General features: G+C 38.6%; 1 pseudogene; it reads right to left on the reverse strand.

Annotated features, from left to right (window-relative positions):
- Positions 1 to 9,503: 9,503 nt before the first annotated feature.
- LOC143409992 (uncharacterized) lies at positions 9,504 to 16,435 on the reverse strand (annotated as a pseudogene).
- Between the last annotated feature and the right edge of the window lie 4,281 nt (positions 16,436 to 20,716).

Genomic DNA, 20,716 nt, shown 5'->3' on the forward strand with positions numbered 1-20,716 from the left:
CCAAAATACTTCTATTCTTCCCTAACACCACCACCCCCATTGTGAATTAGTATCTGCATATCAGAGAAAACATTTGGCCTTTGGGTTTGGGGTATTGGCTTATCTCCCTTAGTATGATAGTCTCCAGTTCCGTCCATTTACCAGCAAATGCCACATTTCATTCTTCTTTATGGCTGAGTAATAATCCAACATTTTCTTTATCCATTCATCTGTTGAGGGGCACCTAAGTTGGTTCCATAGTTTAGCTAATATGAATTGAGCTGTTATAAACATTGATGTGGTTGCATCACTGTAGTATGCTGATTTTGAGTCCTTTGGGTATATGCCAACGAATGAAATAACTAGGTCAAATGGTGCTTCCATTCCAAGTTTTCTGAGGAATCTTCATACTACTTTCCAATAGAATAGCTTTAACCAAAAGGACAGACAACATTAAGTGTTGGTGAGGATATGGGCATTGGAAGTGGCATAGGTGGCTGGTGGGAATGTAAAATGGCATAGCTGCACCAATTTGCAGTCCCACCAGCAATGTATGAGTATACCTTTTCCCCCACATCTTTGCCAACATTTATTGTTGCTTGTGTTTTCTTGATAATTTCCATTCTGATTGGAATGAGAGGAAATCTCAGTGTAGTTTTAATTTGCATTTCTCTAATTTCTAGAGATGTTGATCATTCTCCCATATATTTGTTGACCATTAGTATTTCTTCTGCTGTGATGTGTCTGTTCAGTTCCTTAGCAGAATTTGTTTAGTAGCTTGAAGTTATTTTTGTTTTTGAGGCTAGTCAACTTGATGACTGTGAAAAGGTTGCTCACCAGGATTGGCCCTCAGCTGCCCATGTCCTACCATGTCCTTTCTTTCCTTATAATTCGCTGACTTTGCATTATCACCAGAAGTCAAGACTTAGCACATTCCTTTTGAAAGTTTGCCTGGCCCTGATTTGCCTCTTTCTAATCTGTGGCTGGTGTCTCATTGGCTGCTAATCTTATATAACTAAATCCTAGCCACCACTTACCAAATAAATTGGTAATACTAACTTTCCGGGAGACAATGACCACAATGAATTCCTCATCTGCCACATCTTCATAAACCTGATTTTATGTACCTGTTCTTTCACTGTGGATTCTACCCAGGAAATCTGAGTTTTGTGGGACTGGGTGTTAGGGCCCTACCAATATGCCAATATGATTTTTATCATTATTCTCAACAAGTGATGTCTTGATCCATTCAGGCGGATGTAACAAACTACCATAAACTGGGTGGCTTAGGAACAAAAGGAAACTATTTCCTCACATTTCTGGAGTCTGGGAAGTCCAAGATTAAGGTCCTGACAGATTCTGTGTCTGGTGAAGACTCACTTTCTCCTCTCATGGTAGACGGGGCAAGAGTCTCCTTGGGATCTCTTATTTATATTTATTTATTTACTTTTGGTACCAAGGATTGAACTCAGGGGTACTTTACCACAGAACTACAACTCCAGACCTTATTTATTTGTTTATTTATTTATTTTTATGTGTGGGCATGTTCTCACTAAATTTCCAAGGGCCTTGCTGAGTTGCTAATTCTGGCTTTCAACTTGCAATCCTCCTGCCTCAGTCTGTTGAGCTGCTGGAATTACAGGCAAATACCATTAGCCTGGCTCTATCCCTGGGATCCTTTATAAGGGCACTAGTGACATTCACAAAAGTCTCTGTCTCATAAACTAATCACTTTGCAAAGGCCCTTCCCTCCTAATGCCAGTACCTTGGGGTTAGGATTTCAACATATAAATGAAGAGGGTGGGACAAAAACATTCAGGCGTTACCAAGTAAAAAGAGGGACATCTCAAGAATATTATACCATTTCCATCCAAAGAAAGTAAATTAGTGGTAGTGGGAATATAGCATCAAGCTACCCTCCACTAAGCCAAAGATTAATTTGAAGTAATTGCTACCACGAAAATAGCATTTTAAGGGCTGGGTTGTGTTTGCCTAGCACATGTGAAGCACTGGGTTCAATTCTCAGCATTACATAAAAAATAAATAAAGATATCTTGTCCATCTACAACTAAAAATATTTTTAAAAAAATAGCATTTAAAATTACCATCTAAATGAAGTATTATATAGTCATCAAAAATAACAAGGGAATACACTATATGAAGCAATCTATAAAATATACTGTTCTTTGAAAAAGCAATTTACAGAAATCTGTGTCTTGTTAGCTTTCTATTGCTATTGCTATAAACTAGTACAAATTTAGTAGCTTAAAACAATACAAACTTATTATCTTATAACTCTTCAGATCATAATCTAGTATGGGGCTAACCAGGCTAAAATGAAGGTGTCAGCAGAACTGTGTTCCTTTCTGAAGATTTTCTTGCTTATTCATATCTTTTTTGGGGAGTGGGGGTGGGTACTGGGGATTGAACTCAGAGGCATTCAACCCTGAGCGACATCCCCAGCCCTATTTTGTATTTTTATTTAGAGACAGGGTCTTACTGAGTTGCTTAGCACCTTGTTTTTGCTGGGGCTGGCTTTGAACTTGTGATCCTACTGCCTCAGCCTCCGGAGCTGCTGGGATTGCAGGCATGTGCCACTATGCTATTAATATCTTGAGATGATTCAGTTCCACATGATTATAGGATAGAAGTCTCCACTTCTCAGCTAGGGAGTCTCCCTTAGCTCCTGGTCCTTGCATGTAGTTCCCTATATTTTAAAACCATCAACCAGGCCTCGAATTCTTTTCAGATTGTCATCTCTCTGACCCTTCTTCTGTCTTCAGAGCTGGAAAAGGTTCCCCACTTTTATGGGCCCTTGTAATTAGACTGGACTTACCCAAATCAAGGGAAAGGGAAGAATATAAAGTAGCTGTTAATGGAAAAGGGCTTCCTCTTCCAATGACAGACCATTGTGGAATTAAATAGGGCTGATGGTTGTACAACTATGGATATACTGAAAAGCACTTTATATACTAAGATGGTGAATTTCATGCTATGTGTATTATATATCAATTTTTTAATTATAAAAAAACATTTTGAAAAGTATAAGTTGATCCGTTGTTACTATTTCCTTTTCAATGTTTTTTGTTGTTGGCACTGCAAGACGCTATGCTGCAAAGATGAAAAGATTCTGTCTCTCCTTTTTAAGAGCCCAGTGACTATAAAAGGAGACAATCATATGAGGACCTCACTGTAATTGAACTTTGTCAGGACTAGGCTAGAGGTATGCTTTGGGATCATGAGGGCTATTCAAGGAAATCTGAGCTCCATACTAGAGGCAGTAGGGAACCATGGAAGGCTTTTCAACTGGGGATTGATGTATTAGTTTGCATTTTAGTTATATCATCTTGGTGGCTGAGCAGAAGACTGATGTGGTTGCAGCATGTCTAGTATCAGAGAGATCTGTTAGAAGACAGTTGCAGTAACTTGGGCAAGGAAAAATGGAAGCTTGAATTTAAAACAGTGGTGGTAAGAACAAAGAGGAGTTCAGATTCAAAAAACAGGGAAAGCTCTGTAGGACTTGATATGATGAGGATCGAGGGAGAGGAAGAAGCCCGAGATGACTCAGAGATTTCTGACTTGGGTCACTGGATATATGGTGTCATTACTGAAGAAATATAGCAAGAAGAATTTTGCAGGCAGAAATAATGAGCTCAGTTTTGGACAACATTTAGATATAAGGCACCTGGAAAATGATGCAGAGAATGTGTCCAGCTAGCAGTGCAACTTTGATCTCGCTACTTAATCTCTCTTGGCAGCATTTTCCTCATGTATAAAATGGCAGTATTGTAATGAGAACTAACCACAATAAGTGAGCGAGCAAACTGTGTGTGTGTGTGTGTGTGTGTGTGTGTGTGTGTGTGTATGCGTTTTGCCCAGAATTCAAATATTAGGGGTATTCACCTATTCTGCTTTGGAGAAATTGCAAACTATAAGAACTATTTATTAAATATGTGCCTAGCTCTCTATTAGAAAGCCTGTTCAGTGATATCAGAGACATTTATATTTATAGGTGCAACTTGATTTAAGTCAACTCAGTGAAACTACAGAGGTGCCCAAAAGATCAGAAAGAGGATGAAAACTTATAGCCCCCAAAGATTCAGTATAAGATTCTTTTTAGGTAGTTATATTCCTCCTAGTGAATATAAGCCAATTTGCTCTAGAGAAATTGTATAAATTTCAAAAATAATAAAAACTAACTTTTACTCTGTGTTTGTTCCATGGTAGGTAACACACTAAGCTTTTTACAAGTATTATCTGTTATCCTCACAGTAATCCTATTGTGGCAGATACTATTCACATTCTCATTTCACAAATAAATAAACAAAGGCTTAGAGGAGCTAAATAATAACATAACTAATATTGTCAATACAGTAGGCAATAAAGCCAGGACTCAAATCTAGTCTCTCTGACTCCAAAATATAGGTTCATGACCAAAACAATTGTTATATATAAAGCCATATATTCTTATCAAGTACAAAGAAAGGCCTGCTTATGTATATATACATGCTTAATGTTCAAAATAGCAATCTTGTTTGATTTATGAGGAAATTATTGACCCTTCACTATTGTTTTTATATCCTATTCCTCTTTAGCATTCCCAGTTAATTTTCAGATTTCTTTAGCATCTAGGAATTCTCTAATCTTCATGTGAGGTCCCATTATCTCCCTGTTCATCTTCCTTCCCTCTCAACACATTGCTCGGTTCAGCACACAGATTGGATATGTTTAGTAAATAAGGAAGGTCTTGTCTGGAAATACCAACATTTATGGTGTCTCTCAGAAGGCCAGATTCATTCCTGACCTATGCTTCTGAAGTCAGGACTATTGAACTTACCATTGCTCAGCCCAGCACCCCATCAACACAAAAACTTACACAGGAGAAGGAAAGGCCAAAGCAAATGTGCATTCATGATGAGACGGGCCAATGGTGCCAGAGGAATTTGCTGAGTGGGAATGGAGAAGTGAAGAGTTGTTTGTTCTTCATGAGAGAGTGTGGCTTTTCTCCAGAAAATAAAATAGATGTCAGCTGAGCAGGGGCATCTCTAGCACTGAAGCAGTTGAGTACCTAAGAAAATGGATACAATAGAATGAATTCACAGATGGGGCTAAAAATGTTTGGATGGGGGTCTTTCTGGACACATACCCATGAACTTAGGCAAGGAATAGTTCGTGCCCAGGGTTATTTGTCTAAATAGTGACCAAAAGCTTTGATCAGACCCTTGCCAAAGGACAGAACTTTAAAGTAATTTACGATGCAGATGTGTTTTTTTTCAAATTGTTGGGTTGAATCTGTTTTTCATGATGGGAAGGTACCTCAAATAATCAAGATGCATCGTGTTCAGGATCTAATTTCCCAAATGTCAGCATGCAATACATTTCAAGAGTAATTCACTTTGCAATGTGTTTTTCCCATTACACTCATATGGCAGAAATTATTGTAAATAATAGCCTAGGAAGTTGGGATCATCATTATATCAACTAAGGGGTCTAACTGGGCTGTTGACAGTAAAGGTTATTTCTACTGAAAATAAAAAGAGAATTTTGCGTTATTTTAAAAATAAACATTTGACATCTTCTATCAATTGCCCCTCCACCTCTCTCTAGCCTTACATTCCCTCAATTCCTCAAGCCTGTTTATAGTTGCCTGAATTGATCTACTCTATTGCCTCTGTGTTTTGTGTGTTATTTCTCCCTGCTTAGAAAAATCTATGCCCCGTTTCTTCCACATGTTTCTCACCTTTATAATCAGAACTGCATCTTTTCAGATGCCTTTCCTAATAATCACATCCCAAATGTGATTTTTATTTTTTTAGTTTCCTTATCTATTGCAGCTTGAATCTACACTATTCCATATTTTCTTGCACTTACAAAAAATTTTTAAAATTTCATCTAAAGTTGTTTTATGGGTGTGCATTTTAGCCTCTGTTTAGAATTTTACATCCTCTGAAGAGCTCAAGGGCTATGACTTTTATTTCTTTAGCATCTAGGAATAGTACAATGACTCATGTTAAAATGACATAAATGCTATACCTGTGGATAAACTTTGACCAGCCTGATCCATTTGACAGCGATAGCAAGAAGGATTTTATTAAACAAGCATCAAGTGAATTTCAAAAGGTTAAAGATGAGATGTAATCATCCAATCTGTCCCTCATGGATCATTCATCCAAGAATTTATTAAAGCTTTTCTTATTTATATTTGTAGGAGCTGTCTTTATCAAACCTCAGGATAACAATTTATTAATAATGGATAGATGAGTCTGTCCTAGAAAACAACAAGGTTATCTGCTCATTACCAATTTATTCTTCAACAAATTTAATTATTTGACAAACATTTATTGAGGATATACTGCATAGATAACTTACAGTAGATCCTGAAAGACCATTCAATATTGAGAAATAAAAACACACAAAGTAAATAAAAATAAAAAAGGTAACAAAGTTGTAATAGTTTAAGTATTAAACTAAAGATACCATGATGTAAATTTGGCTTCAAATGATTGGGAAAAGAGAGAACAAAGGCACAGAGGCAAAAATGCACATGCCTGTTTGGATGATGATGGATGGTTAGTCAAGCTGAGTAAAAGAATACATGAAGAGTTTTTCAAATACTACAATGTTATTGTTGTTGTTTTAAACAATCAGTATTAATTTAGATGTTCATTTTCTGGTGTTCTTTATTCCTTCCTGTATTTCTGGGATTCCAGCTGGTATTATTTTTTACTTGTAGCAGAAGAATTCCATTTGTTACTTTTTCCAGTACAATTGCTTACAATGAATACTCTAGATTTTTTTAAATGAAAATGTCTCTATTTCACCTTTAGTTTTAAAGATATAGATTTATCTCTATTTAACTTCCATTTTATTGGGTATATAATTCTAAGTATGCAAGTTATTTTTTCTACTAACATGCTATTCCATTATCTTCTGGTTTCCATTATTTGTGTTGGAAAAGTTAGCTGTCAATCTTTCTGTTGCTCATTTGAGGATAATGTGCCATATTTTACTCTGGCTAATTTTAATATTTATATTTGCATTTACTTTTCAGTGGTTTGACTAAATGTGGTTTTCTTTGGTTTGTCCTATTTCAGATTCATAGAACTTCTTGAATTCTAGGCTTGGTGACTTTTTTACTGTTGGGAAATTCTTTGGTGGTTTTCTTGTTTTAACCAAATTTTATAGCTGTTTTCAACAAAAGAGTTAGTCATAACCAGAAATGGAAGTAAAGCCACTAATTTAGAAATAATAAAATTGTATTCCCCTTAAGTGATTTTAAAAATCTAATTTTTTTTAATATGTTGACAAGCTGTTTTTAAAATCTGGATGGAGCTGGGCATGGTGGCACATGACTGTAATTCCAGTGACTCAGGAGGCTGAGGCAGGAGTATCACAAGTTTGAGGCCAGCTCAGCAACATAGGGAGAAATTCAGCAACCTAGCAAGACCCTGTCTCAAAATTAAAAATAAAAAGGGCTGGGTATAGCCGGGTGAGGGGGCACATGCCTGTAATCCCAATGGTTCTGGAGGCTGAGACAGGAGAATCACGGGTTCAAAGCCAACCTCAGCAACAGCAAGGCACTAAGCAACTCAGTGAGACCCTGTCTCTAAATAAAATACAAAATAGGGCGGGAGATGTGGCTCAGTGGTCAAACACCCCTGAGTTCAATCCTGGTACCAAAAAAAAAAAGGCTGGGTATGTAACTCAATGGCAAAGCACTGCTGGGTTCAATCCTCAGTGCCAAAAATTACTTATTTACTTAATTAATTAGTTTAATTTAATATGAATGGGAAAAGACAAAGAAAGTAGAATAGCCAAAACAATTTTGAAAAAAAAAAGGACAAAAATTGAAGTATTCAAACTGCATGGTTTAATATTGAATATAAAATGATGGTATTCAATAAAGTATGGCATGGGTGAAAGAATAGACACATAGATCAATTGAAAAAAATATAAAGTTTGGAAATAGACTAATACATATATGGTCAATTAACTTCTGACTACAACAATTAGTTAGAGAAAGGAATAAAGAATTCTCAAATTTGACAATAAGAAAATCAAGAATTTGCTTTAAAAAAATGGGCAGGGGCTGTACAGATGGCAGATGAGTAATATTTTATGTGCATCACAGAACAAGGTCATCAAGGAAGCACAAACCACTACATGTTTCATAGAATGGTAAAAATGATAACACCAAGTGCTGATGAAGAGGCAGAGCAACTCATGCACTGCCTGTCAGGGTGCAAAAGGGTGCGGCCATTCTGACGGCTTCTTGTGAAGTTAGACACATTTAACCTATGATGCAGCAATATCATATCTAGGTATTTGTCCAAGAAACATGAAAAAAAAAACTTTTGTTAAATAAATGAAATCTTATTTTCATACAAAAACCTGTACATGAATATTTATTGCAGTTTTCTTTAGAATTGCCAAAACAAATGACTTCTGATAAATGAATAAATATCTGGGGTGAATCCATATGAAGGGTACTATTTAGCAATAAAAAGAATATGAGGCTAAATCTCAAAGCATGATGTTAGGTGAAAGAAACACGATTCGAAAAGCTACATATGAGGGCTGGGGTTATGGCTCAGAGGAAAGAGCGCTCTCCTAGCATATGAGAGGCACTGGTTTCCATCCTCGACACCACATGAAAATAAAATAAAAGTATTGTGTCCACTTACAACCAAAAAATAAATGTTTTTTTTTTAATTTTTAAAAATGTTATCCAAACTGAATAATTTATTGCTGGTCTGAGGCTTGCCTTGTTTTACACTTTAGTAGAATTTACACAATTTTGCTTCCACAAATAGCAGATATCAACATTAAAGGAATTTGATAGTGACCTATTCAATAAGGCAATCATCTTGGTAGCAAACTTTTATTTAAATCTTACATAACTCAAGCTTTATAAAAAGCCAACATAATTGAAAATTGGATTCTCCCTCTAAAGCCTTAAGTATCCAAAGCTTGAAGCGGTTAATTTAAAAATAAGCAAACAAATGAAACACAACAACAACAAAAACCCTGCAGCAGATTCTGCTGAAAATACTTAAAAAAAAAATCTAAATGAGCTTAATTTTTAAAAAAATTATTTTTAGCTCAAAAGCTATAAAATCAAAGTTATCTTAATTCTACAAAGAAGGGAGAGGGTCTTTGACTTCATGCCACCATTTTAGAACCTCATCTTTTTCATCAAATTTGGCCACAAATCAAATTTTTGTGTGCTCCTGCTCTCAGGAGATTCCTCTTGCAGAAGAGGCCAAGTATAAACATGGAAGAGTAACTGCCTAAGCAAGTAGGAAAGTGTTCCATAATAGTGTGCAAAGAATGTACAGTTCTGGGCTGGGGATGTGGCTCAAGCGGTAGCGCGGTCGCCTGGCGTGCGTGCGGCCCGGGTTGGATCCTCAGCACCACATACATCAAAGATGTTGTGTCCCCCGAAAACTAAAAAATAAATATTAAAATTCTCTCTCTCTCTCTAAAAAAAAAAAAAAAAAAAAAAATGAATGTAGAGTTCTGGGTTAATCCCTGGAACTTGATCTGGACCTTGACCTTGAGCGAGATCTAGAACGGGATCTTGAAGTAGCTCTTTTTGGTGGAGGGGACACAGAAGGAGCCTTTGAGGGTGGAACAGGAAGGGTGAATTGGAAGGGTGTTTGGCTCCTTGATCTTGATTTTGACTTTATATCACCTTTTCCATTTTCTTTGGGGGACTGAGATGGAGACCTGCTTCGGGACATTTTATACTCATCCTTAGATCTGCTTCGAGAATGTGAATGGGAACCCCGAACAGACTTGGGCTTAGCTTTGCTTTTTGATCTAGATTTCCTGCCTTTTGATCGAGAACGTGATCGACCTTTGCTCCGCGACCTGGACCGGGAGAGACTTTTTGAGAAACTTCAAGATCTACTGTGGCTGCTCCTGCAATTCCTACTTCTTGACCTCCTTCTTGACCGTGACCTTAATCTGCTTCCAGAATAAGACCATCTATGGCTTGCTCGTGGCTTATCTTCAATAAGTCTAATATTCCTGCCATTCATCTCTGTACCATCCAGTTTATCCAAAGCACGCTTCATGTCAGAGTAGGAGCGAAATCCAATTACACCTTCATTTGTTCGTTCTCTGTGAGCATCTGCATATGTTACTTCACCTGCTTGCTGCATGAAATCCTTTAAATCTTGCCAACTGCAACCACTAGAAAGATTTTCGACAATAAGCCTGTACTCCTTACAAAGAGGAGGTCCATGTTTGTCTCTGCCAGAGGTTCTCCGACTGCTGTATCCACCTCCACCACTGCGGCTTCCGTAGCTGTAGCCGTCGCGCGCGGCGCGGCCCCGGACGTGCTCCACGATTACGCGCTCGCCGCAGAGCTCCTTGCCCTTCAGTTCCTAAACGGCGTCGTCGTCGTTGTCGGGGGAGTCCTCGAACTCCTCGAAGCCGTACCCATTTTTGAGGTCTACTTCGAGGAAGCGCTGGATGTCCTTCTCCCAGGCGTTGTAACTCAGGCGTCCTAGGTAGACGCGAGGCTCGTCCGTGGTGGGCGAGGTCCTGAAGGCTGGCTGTCGGTCGGGGGACTGCAAGGCAGTAGCCCTGGAGCGGGTGCAAGAGCGGGAGAGCCCGAACACGCGCCTCACACCGCAGCTCAGCGGTGGCCGAGTCCAGCCACACAATGATCAATGTTTTTTTGGTTTTTTTTTTAAAGCTAAATATGAGTCAATTTATATGACATTCTAAAAATGAAGTATAAAAATAGATAATGGCATGGTGAGGGATTGCCAGGAATTAGGATGGCATGGAGAGTTGACTACTAAAGAGCACAAAGGAAGGTTTTAGGAGGTGTGAAACTGTTCTGTATCTTGATTGGGGATTATATCACTGTCTGTATTTGTGAAATTTCAGAACTGTACAGCCAAAGAATTTTTGCTGATACATTTTGAAAATGTGAATTAAAAACAATAAAATGTTTTGATTCTTGTCTTTAAAAAAAAAGCCTACTGTAAAATTTATTGACATTTGTTTTAACAAAAATTCAGAAAATTACATCAAATGAATAGTTAAATAAATTTTTATAAGGCCAATATCCTTGAAAGCCCATGAAGATAAAAAAGAAGAAATGGAACCTTGAGGCTAAAAGTATAGCTCAATGGTAGAATATATGCTTAACACAGGCAAAGCCCTGTGTTTGATCAGGAAGGAAGGAAGGGGGGGAGGGAGGAAAAGAAGTGGTACTTTACTTCCCACTCTAGAATCCCTTCCCATATGTCCAATGTGAATCACAAGCCCCTCTATCATCCCATAAATCACCATTATCCTGACTTCTATATTAACCACTTTCTAGCTCTTTCATTGTTGTTCTTCAAATGAGCATCCATAAACACTATAGTCTTGCCCAACTTTTTAAAGTTCTGTTTTTAAACTCCCTTCTAAGCTATTAGTTCTCCTCTATCCTTTCTTTTCCTTATATATAAAAGAAATTATCAGGCCCATGTTCTGATTTGGCTGACTGCACACTTGTGGTATGATTGAGCATGTTCTTCTATTCTGAAACTTGAATGCTAGACCCAAAGAGCAGGTCGTACTCAGGTTCCCTCCTTTTCTAAAGTTGCTGCCAATACAACAGGAGTTACATAGTGCTTGGTATCTCTCATAGGGGGTTTTGCCAAGAAATTGGTGACTGGCAAGACAACAGAAAGCAATGATGTCTGATTATTTATCTTTTTGTGTTATTAGCAGCTGTTGACGCTTAATATTTATATTTTAGTTCACTGAGATTGCAAAATGCTGATACTCTAATTCCATTTCTTCTTTTTCATTTTTTAGCTGAAAAATTATTATGGAGACAATTCTTGTTATCAGTACTATTTGATTACCCAGTGATAACATCATTAGGAAAGGCAGGATAAATGTATCATCTTTCCCTTCTTTTACCAAACTTTGAAATATGGATTAGTTCCCTAGTAGTTTCTGAAAGTAAGCATTTTCTCTTTTTTGGAAATCTCAGTCTAAACTCATGAATTTAAACATATTTGATAGCTGCTTTTGTGGGGTGGGGGACCAAGTATTGAACTCAGGGGCACTTGACCACTGAGCCACATCCCCAGCCCTATTTTGTATTCTATTTAGAGACAGGATCTCACCAAGTTGCTTAGTGCCTCGTCATTGCTGAGGCTGGCTTTGAACTCATGATCCTTCTGTCTCAAGCTCCCAAGCTGCTGGGATTACAGATATGTAACCCCACCCCAGCCATTTATAGCTTCTAACCAATTAAAATTATTATTTACTGAAATTCAAATTGTTCCATCTTTAGCCAGTGGAAATTTCTTCAACTTGTTCCTCCTTGCTTTCAACACAATTTGGGTAGTCTTTGATAATTTTGTTATTGTCTAGTTGGATAACAGTTTCATTTTGTATATTTTCTATCCCAGACCTGAAATCAGCCATTTCCTGATGATGTGCTGAGTTATTTTAATGAGAAATGGTAGACTGGGATCATACTGTGGGTGTTGGAGATGTTCACTGCTGCTGGATTGGGTATTATTTTCAATGTTTGGTCATTGTTTCCAGTAGACAGAATGAACAGTGTTTTCAATGTACAGAAAAGGAAATGCACACACGGAGAGATATTTAAAGATAAAATATCTCATGATTTGTGTTGATCCCTCCAATTGCAATCTGTTCTCTCCCTTTTGGATCTTCTTTGTCACTCTTTAATATTTGTCACTTTCTCTCAAATCTCTGCTGTTTTTCTGAATTTAAAAACTTTTTAAAATTTTTCTTCAAAAAATTTTTTTCTTCTTTTTCACTTATTCTTCAGGTAGTGTTGTTGAGTTTATTTGCTCTTACTTTCTTTCTGGCTTATTCTTCCTTTCTTAAATTATTTTGGCTTTATTTGTAAATATTTCCTGAGTTCTGTCTCTTCAGTGCTGAATTTCTAATGCTCGTTTCTATGATTTCATATCATGTACTATTTTCTTTTATCTCATTTGAAACAATAGATTACAGTTTAGGTTTGTTTTGTTGCTATTCTTTCTGGGGTGATCTCATTGCCTGTGGGGATGTTATTTAGCTCTTTGCTCCATTTTTTTTTCTTTTTCTTTATAAGAACTATGTGACCTTGATATTTTCCATTGCTTCTTTTAATGCCAAATTAGTTTTCCTGAATTTTCATTATAAAGTAGGAAATTTAGTTCTTCATAGAACTTCCTTTCTGGTTTGGGGGTAGGTTAAAAATAAGGCAGCTTGCTTCAGGATATTTCACTATTTGGGTCTGGAGCTTTTCTTTTCTTCATCTTTTGTCCATCTCCTATTCATTTTTTATTCCAGTGCAGGAAATTTCTCTTCAGTGTGAGACTGTCCTACTCAGGGCCCCTGGCAGGTTGGTTTTGAGGGTTCATAGGAGCTGAGCTGCTCCTGCCTCTTCTTTTTCTTTTTAAAAATATTTTTAGTTGTAGATGGACACAATACATTTATTTTATTTATTGATTTTTATGTGGTGCTGAGGATGGAACCCAGTGCCTCATACGTGTGAGGCAAGCACTCTATCTCTGAGCCACAACCCCAGCCCTCCAGCCTCTTCTTGCTTTATCTCTAATTATTTCTTAAGTTCTATCTCTTCATTGACTTTCCCCCCATGGGTTTGACATTGGTATTGGCCAAAACCCTGCTTCTGCTGCTATCCCCAGATTGGCCTGCCCTCTTTCCAGCAAATGCCTGCTGAGTATTTGGAGTCCCCCTGTTCCTAGGTCCATCATAGGCAGCTTCCTTATCCTTTCTCCCAGATAGACACTGATGCCATGCAGGTCTTGTGGCTGTTGGTGGTTTGGCCCCACCCACTTGCATTTGAGCATTGTGGGGTTTCCCTGTCACCTAGTCTCATGGCTTGGGCATGTCTCCTGGAATTCATGTGTTAGAAACATAATCCACAAAATCATATGTGATTGGTATTGGGAGATGGAGTCTTTGGGAGGCAATTAGAATTAGAAGAAGGCATAAAGGTGAGGTCCCTGGATGGCATTAGTGGCTTCATAAGAAAAGAAAGAGACCAGACTAGCACATTTGCTCTGTCTCCACCATGTGATGTCCTCCAACATTTTATGATACATCAATAAGGCCTTTACCAGATGCCAGAGTGGTGCTCCTGGACTTCCCAGCATCCGGAACCATGACATGAGCTAAGTACCCCTGTATTCTTTAGAAATTGCCCAGTCTGTGGTATTCAGTGATAGCAACAGAATGGACTGTTTTGTTGCAAATGTTTGCGGTTTTTCTATGCTGTTGTTCTGTGTTTGTTTGGTTTTTTTTTTGTCTTTTTTTTTTTTTATGTAAAGATTCGGAGAGTCTAAAAACTATGCTGCTGATGCTGTCATCTTCCCAGAATCCTCTCCCCAGTTAATTCAATTATAAGTGTATTTGGTCTTACAGTTCCTGTGGGAGGCTGCTCATAACTTCTGGGTGTTGAGATTTTGTTTCTATTTGGGCCTGAGAAGGTTAAGGACTTTAAATCTTCGCTGTTTATGATGTCACAATTAATGACCAAACATAAGGAAAGTAAAATATGAAAATAGTAAATTCCCAACTTACAAGAATTTTTAAAAAACATTTAAATTTAATTACAGCAGAACTATGTTTGAGGATTTGGAGATTACTTTAACGATCAATAAAAATAGTCAATTGTGTATGTGTTATCAGAAATAACAGAATGCTGCTTTCTTTTACAGGGTATATATGCATAAATTACTTGTAAACAAGCTTCATAGGATGTAACAATATATTTGCATATATTGTAAATTTTGCTTTACTGATCTTGTATTTGGGAGAATTCACACACACACACACACACACACACACACACACACACGTGCGCAAAGAGGATGCAGGTAGTCAATCAATAGATCTAATGAGTTCTAACAGAGCCCAATATGGACCTTTAGAACTAAGAAAGCCTCAAGTGGTAATCTCCTCCAGACCACAGCCTCAAGAATCTTTCTAACTCAATGTGCTTAAGTACAGACAATTGTTAACAATTGTTAACAATCTTTAAGATATGGGTTTTGGTTTTGCTCTCTAGTGTTTCTATCGGATGACAAGGTATAGTGCCAACAAGCACAGCAAACAGAAACAATACCTAAGCACGACTTCAAAAAAATAAAAGCAGAGCTATGGTAGCTAGGAAACCACAGCACAGATAGCACATTGAAGAGGAATAGTTGAGGAGCCAGGGGCAACTCTAGGGCCATGTTACGATGCTATGCAAGTGGCATTGCACACGGTTGCCATAGCTACAGGACTGCACAAGCTATAGACACACAGGCCCTATGGACCCACCCACCCTGCTGCCACTGCCTTCCACACCTGCCCCTGTGAGTTTTCTACAGCTCCAGAGCAGGGAGAAAAAGGCCATATGGCTTAAATCAAAATATTTTTTTCACTTCTAAAAATCAGAAAACCAGACATTCAGAGCAGAAGGCAAGGAAACACTGGAAAATGCTGATTTCCCAAGGGCCAAATGCTTCAGAATATCTACTCAAGGAGGAGAGGCCAGTAACCCTCAGATGCCCACCTCCTTATCTACTCTCTTGCTCCTTTTTACCCTCTGACTCCTCTCCTTGATGCACAGATCCTGTCTCTCTGCCTCCCCCATCCTCAACCCCTTTGCCTTGACAGCTGCACTCGGGAGAGTTGTGACATTATTTAAAGGAATACGCATGGATTGAGGCAGTAGAGCAGGAATTAGATATTTTGGTACTACTCTGTTTTCTTCCAGCAGGATGAAAGATATGTTCCTGAATGCCACTGTAAGAATCAAGGCAAACCCAGGGCAAGCTGAAAAAAAGCTTGTGGTTCAGGGATAGAGAGTAGAGAGTAGAAAAAATAGAAGAAGAAAGCATCTTGTATACGGTTAGGAAGGTCCCTAGGTGTCACCCTGAATCTGGAGGTTGGGCAGTGTGCTATAGGAAGCACACGTTTGGGAGGCTTCCAAGGAGATCCCTAATTTTCCCGGGGCTATTTTTCCTTGAGAACTAACTTGAACTTAGTCAACTTTGGGTGGGGGAACTTCTTCACATTCATAGATATCATGATGTGAGTTAAATAGTTTAGGTTCTATTCTGGGACTTCAGATGAAGTGAAGTCTCTACACCAATTAAGCACACATTTTTTTTTTCCCCTATTCACACCTATGGGCCAACCCTGCCCTAAATCTCCAAGATGGTGTGGAATAAAGGAAAGGTGGCTTTTTCATATGCATTAGTTTCCTAATACTGCTGAAAGGAAGTACCACAAACCAGGTGCCATGGAACAACAGAAATGTACCGTCTTACAGTCCCAGAGGCTGAACATTCAAAATCATAGTCCTTCTGAAACCTGTTAGTAAATTCTTCCCTTCCACTTCACAAAGTTTCCTGGCAATCTTTGTTGTTCCTTGGAGTCTAGATGTATTGTACCAATTCTCCATTATCACATAGTGCTCCACCGGTGACTCTGCCTCTTCACGTGATGTTCTTTTATAAGAACACCAGTCATCCTAGCAGCTCAGGAGGCTGAGGCAGGAGGATTGCAAATTCAAAGTCATCCTCAGCAACTTAGAGAGGCCTTAAGCAGCTTAGCGAGCTCCTGTTTCAAAATAAAATAAAATAAAACAAAATTAAAAACATTCCTGTGGATGTGGCTCAGTGGTTAAGCACCCCTGGATTCAATCTCTGGTGCAAAAAAAAAAAAAAAAAGAATAACAGTCAGATTGGATCATGTGGAGGGTTAGGTTTCAATGCAGACTTTTGAGTGTGAGTTGCTTTACCTCTCTGAGCTGGGATTTCCTCATTTATGAAAAGAAGTCACAGGGGAGTCATAATAACTACCCACACAGGTTGTCACCAATAAGGAACAGTAGAGAAGGGCAGCAAAGGAGAAAAGATGGGAGCAAATATAATAGAGAGTGATAGACCAGACCTTGTGGACTTATCCCTTCATAGGATGCAGTACTTCTGATCTGTGAGTGACTGCTAAGGCAGGTAAGAAATCAGACTGTTGGTCAAAGGTAAGTGAGCAAATCGTTTCACATGACCCTGTGTGGGTCCTTTTAAAGTAAGAAGCATTTGATGTTCTCTGAATTCAAAGGCAGGGGTGTGGTTAAGGCTCTCCCTTTGCCCTAAGGCTGCGTCATGCCAGCCCTGCCCGGAGATGAGGTGTGCTCCCAAGGTACTTGCTTCATGGTGCCCTTAACAGATTCATCAGTGCTAAATATAGATACCCTGGTTCATGTTCATTCATTCAATCATTCACCATTCATTCATTTTACAAGAGGGATCAATTGAAGATATAGAACAAAATAAACAATCTGCTGTGACAGAACTTTCATTAGAAAGGAGGGGACAGACGGTGAACATCTAAAACATGTTGATCTCTAATGCCAGACAACCATGCATACTACTGTAACAGGGGTCCACTTCATGTTTTAAATATAAACCTTGACCTCAATTGCTGGTGGCTTCTTTTTAAACTAGTACGTGTTTTTCTTTTTTCCTTCCCTTTCTCCTTCTTCCCCTTCCCAACCAAGGGCAAAGCAAGATTCACATTCTTCCCATCTTTAGTTGAGTTGTCTGCTCTTCTACTCACTGTCCACAAGAGTAAAGAAACTTAGGACCTGGAAACTGGAACAACAGCTCTTTCAAGGATATAAGTTAAACATTAATTAGATCTACCGATAATGATGCTTGGAAAACAGCCCTTGAGCCCCCCTTTTTAAAGTCCTCTGTCCCCCCTGGCAGTTAGAATGGCAGCCTCTGTGAAGTGAAGCCATTGCTTTTCTCCTTTTCTTTTTCTCAAAACCTTGTCCTCTTTATTGAATCAGCATTGGAGAACAAGAACCAGACTTTTGGTAACACTAGGAAGGAAATAAATCAGGGTAAGGGGATAGAACAACGTTCAGGATGTGGGTGGTCAGCAAAGGCCTCTTAGAATTTAAACTGAAAGAATTAAGGGTCATTGTGCTGGCTGGGGAAAGAGCACTCTAGGCAGAAGTGATCCATGCGGAGACTTTGAGACTGGAAGACAGCTGATATATTCAAAGAGCAGCAGGAAGGCCACTGTGGTTGAAGAATAAATGTGGAGAATTTAATAAAAATATGTAAGCCAAATTCTGGGGACATTATGGAAGACAGTATAACACAGGAGTAAATATTGAGGCTTTAAAGATGACAAGATTTGAGTTCAAACTCAAACCCTGCCATTTATTTGTTTTATATGCTTGGACAAGTCATCCAACATTCATGAGCCTCAGTTTTTTTATGTGGGAAAATAAGAGTTATTTTCCAGGGATGTTATAAATTGAAAATGATGAGCTTTGGAAGATAGATCTGGGTTTGAATTCTACTTCTATATCTCACTTACTCTGTAGCCATAAGACTAGGATTTGGCTTCTGCACATATTAAATGGGAATATTAATATTGTCTAAAAGAATCACTGCAAGGATTAAGCTAGATGAATTATGTTTTTCTTTTTGGCCTTCTTTATTATGTGCCTGATTGTGGATTCGTTTTCTGTGTCTCACCAGGACTTGATATTCTTGTTTAATTCAAAGATCCATGTCTTTCTTTAATCTTGGAAGAATTTTATTCATCAGCTCTTTGAATGATGGCTCTGATTGCCACTTTCTCTATATCTGTCAAGATGGCTATGTCATACTACAAGAGGAACAATCCCAAAATTTTTGCAGCTTAAAACAAAGATTTTTCATTTTTGTTTTTGTGGTACTGAGAATTAAATCCAGGATCCTTTGCCCTTGAGCCATATCCTCAGGACTCTTTTGAGACGATGGGGTAGCAGGGATTGAACTCAGGGGCACTTGCGCACTGAACCACATTCCCAGGTCTCACTGAGTTGCTTAGAGCCTGGCTTTTGCTGAGGCTGGCTTTGAACTTGTGGTCCTCCTGCCTCAACCTCTTGTGCCACTGCACCTGGCCCCTTTTTATTCTTTTTTCTGAGACACAGTGCCAAACTGGACTCAAACATGTAGTCCTCCAGCATAGCCTCCCAAGTTGCTGGGATTACCACCACCCAACTCAAGGTCTATTTTTCACACCTGATCAATTGAGGGCTGTCTGGGGTTGCTACTCTGTATTGTCTTTACTCTGAGTTTGAGTTGATAAAATAACTACAACCTGCATATACCTATAATCCCAGTGACCTGGAAGGCTGAGGAAGGAGGATTGCAAGTTCAAGGCCAACCTCAGCAATTTAGTAAGACCCTGTCTCAAAATAAAAAAAATAAAAAGGGTTGGGGGTATATTTCAGTGGTAATATATTGGGTTAAATCTCCAGTACCAAAACCAAACAAAAAGAAAAAGAAAAAAAAAACTTGGAATGTTGCTGATTACCTTGCAGAAATACAGGGAGAAAAAGAGCACAATGAGTTGTGCATAAAGTCCTAAATCATCTCCCCAGAAGATACACTTATCACTTCCACTCACGTTGCATTGGCTAAAATAAGTCACATGACCACACCTAACTGCCAGGCAATAAGGAAGTAAAATCATTCCATGGGTCCAAGGAGAGAGCAAAAAGTATTTGGAAGTCAGCAACAATGACTGCTTTTCTGGAACTCTATTTCATGTATCTCAAATTCTTTCATTCTATCCTCCATGCCTCTCAATTCTTCTTCCCTATATTATACCTTTGCCTCTCTGAATTGCATACTTACTAAGTATTTTCTTTTTACAGAGGTCTAGACTACTGTTCAAACCAACCACTGAGTTTTAACTTTAAAAAAGCAACATTTTTCATTTTTTAGATTTTTTTCAAATCCGCCTGTTCTTTTATCTGTCCCTTTGTGGATTCTATTTCTTTCTTCATATTTTTAAACATTTTAAAGTTTCTTTCAGAATGGGCTATTATTTCTTTTGGGGGGGGTACCAGGGATTGAACTCAGGGGCAATCGCGCACTGAGCCATATCCCCAGCCCTATTTTGTATTTTATTTAGAGATAAGGTCTCACTGAGTTGCTTAGCACTTCACTTTTTCTGAGGCTGGCTTTGAACTTGCAATCTTCCTGTCTCAGCCTTCTGAGCTGCTGGGATTACAGGTGTGAGCCACTGTGCCCAGCAAAGGCTATTATTTCTAGTTCTGGAATCACAAATCCTCTTATGAGCTGGTCTGCTGACTCTTGCAATGATCTGTTTTATTGTTTAGTTTATTTATCTTTATTATGGGCTCATCTTCAGTGAGGATAGTTCCAAGTGCCCTGGGGTATAGAAATGTCCCTATAAGGAGAAGGGCATAGTGGCACACACCTGTAATCCCAGCATTTTGAGAGGCTGAGGCAGGAGAATTGCCAAGTTCAAGACCAGTCTGGGCAACTTAGTGGGATCCTATCTCAAAATCAAAAATAAAAAATCAAAAGGACTGGGGATATATTTGGCAGCTCAGTGGTAGACCACCCCTGGGTCCAATCTCTAGTACCAAAAAAAAAAAAAAAAAGGAAAGAAATTGAAGGCCCTATGAATTTCATTGGATCTGGACAAATTCTCATGATAAAGCCTCATTTGGGATCTCAGAACCACATGGGAGGTATGAGATCAGGGTCCACACTCCACTCAGGTGTAGGGTAGCCTCAGGCTCCACTCTCTCAGGGGTTATTGTCACACACTGCCTTGGGTAGATGTCCTGCTTTACTAACACTTCCAGAAGATGGTGGGAGAATTTTCATAGCTCCTATTTCACAAGTGGTAGACCTTTGTGATT

This window comes from Callospermophilus lateralis, chromosome 11, assembly GCF_048772815.1.
Source record: "Callospermophilus lateralis isolate mCalLat2 chromosome 11, mCalLat2.hap1, whole genome shotgun sequence".
Classification (NCBI taxonomy): Eukaryota; Metazoa; Chordata; class Mammalia; order Rodentia; family Sciuridae; genus Callospermophilus; species Callospermophilus lateralis.